Genomic DNA, 2,060 nt, shown 5'->3' with positions numbered 1-2,060 from the left:
AAGGTACGTCAGCACAATGCTGACATCCCAGATCTGAGTGTACCTTGGTCTGGAGGAGTTAGTATTAAAAATGCCCCTCATGATTTTGATTCCTAGTGGATGGGACCCCAAAGCCAGTTGTCCTGCTGCTGGAACCAAATAAGCTGACAACGCACTCCTGGCTGTATTTATGGCGCTGTAGCTGAGTCCTTCCTGATGTAATCCAACCAGGAATTGCACAACACTGGTGGGTGTCGCTGTAGTGTAGGTAGTTCCTGTTTTGGAGCAATACCGTTCCCATTTTAACAGGGGAGAGAGCGAACGCAGTCCCCCACTACCACAAATTTTGCAGTCGAGTATCCCGCATTTGGGGACATCGCAGGCGTCAGCACACCCGAAGTGCAATGGGATAGCCTTGTCCTGGGAAAACCTCCTGAGTGATCAAGGTATCTCCCCTGCCAGGTAAGTATTCCTTATATTGGTCAGGTATTGTCTCCTGGTGGACTCCCGGTGGGATGCGGTCATCATGTTGATGGCGTCCTCAGACAGTCCCAGGCCCAGTAGAGGTCTTTTGAGAATCTGCAAGCCAGGAGATTGACTCTGTCATGGCACGGGTGACTAATGCCTGACACTGGGTGGATTAATAATTCCGGACTGCTGGGGACGGAATCCAATTGAATCTTCCGTAATACCCGACTGATGAGGCAGAAGGGAGGAAAAGCATAAAAGAACATTTTTCCCCCAATACAGCGTGAATGCATCAACTGCTGCTGCCTCAGGGTCTGGTTCCCAAGCGACATACGTTGGTACCTGGTGATTCAGCCTGGATGCAAATAGATCGATATCTGGTGTGCCATTTTGCTTTGTAATTTCGGCAAATATTTTGGGATTTAACATCCATTTGATGTTATCGTCAAATTTGCGTGACCTGGTGTCTGCCACTGTATTTTTGACCAATTTATCACACGATATTGACTTTATACCACACATGTGGTTGATATAAGCCACCACCGTGGTATTATCTAATTGCAACCGGACATGTGCATGATGCGTATTAGATGCATATGCTTTTAAACCATAAAACGCACCCAACATTTCTAAATAGTTGATACCCCGTGTCTGTAGGCAAGATGATTCAGAATTAGTCCATCTGCCCCCTGTGCTGGATAGCATGTTAGTTGCTCCCCAGCCCAAGGCACTGGCATCCGTTTGAATGGTTAATACTGGGTTGGAGATAATTATGGGACTGGAACTGAGGCTAATGTTCCTTGTCCACCATTGTAACTCTGTAATGGATTCAGCAGTTAAATACATGCTCGGTCAAAGTGACCTGAGTTTTGCTTTAGTGCGTGCACTTTTGTTCTTTGTAAATTTTGGTAGTGCAAAGGCCCAAATTGTACAGCTGGAAAAGCTGCTACCATTTTACCAATAGCTCTAGCTACCTGCCGTATGGTTGGCTGACGTTTATGCATTAGTTCGTGGCATGATAGTGCCAATTGTGATGCTTTCCACTTTGGCAGAGTTACAACCATGCGAACAGTATCAATCGTAAATCCAAGATAGTCCATGGTAGTGGACGGTGTAAAATTGGATTTATCTGGATGTATGACAAACCCCAAAGTTTCAAACAAACGTTTGGTGGCTGCTACTGCCAAAATAGCTGTCTCCAAGGTTTCCCTATCTAAGTACGCCATGACTATATGCTTTTGTTTTGTCAATAATGCCAAGGCGGGTTTTAAGCTTCTAGTGAAACCTTGGAGCGGAGGTTAGTCCATTTGGTAAGGCTTTAAATTGACATAGCTGTTTCATCCAGATAAATTTTTAATTATTTACGGTGCTCCTTGTGTATGGGTACTGAGTAGTAGGCATCTTTTAAATCAATGCCTGCTAGAAAGTACCCTGTAGACACAAATTCCAAAGGTTCATGTTTTGTTCTTTCAATGACACCTTTTGCTAGTAGCCTCACAAGTTCAGCTTGACCCTCTTGTTTGTCTTTGACTGAGAGGGTGAATACCCTTTGGGGTATGTGCTGAACTGGCGGAATGTTTTCATGAACAAAGTCAATTTTATAGCCATGAATG

General features: G+C 44.7%; 1 non-coding gene across 1 annotated transcript; it reads right to left on the bottom strand.

Annotated features, from left to right (window-relative positions):
• Positions 1–285: 285 nt before the first annotated feature.
• Positions 286–449, bottom strand: LOC144592527 (U1 spliceosomal RNA). Its single transcript, XR_013547150.1, has one exon. It is a non-coding gene; the product is annotated as a U1 spliceosomal RNA (small nuclear RNA).
• Between the last annotated feature and the right edge of the window lie 1,611 nt (positions 450–2,060).

The sequence above is a fragment of the Rhinoraja longicauda genome, chromosome 3, assembly GCF_053455715.1.
Source record: "Rhinoraja longicauda isolate Sanriku21f chromosome 3, sRhiLon1.1, whole genome shotgun sequence".
NCBI classification, from domain to species: Eukaryota; Metazoa; Chordata; class Chondrichthyes; order Rajiformes; family Arhynchobatidae; genus Rhinoraja; species Rhinoraja longicauda.
The sequence above is the reverse complement of the archived record's forward strand: the minus strand, read 5'-3'. Positions and strand labels throughout refer to the sequence as shown.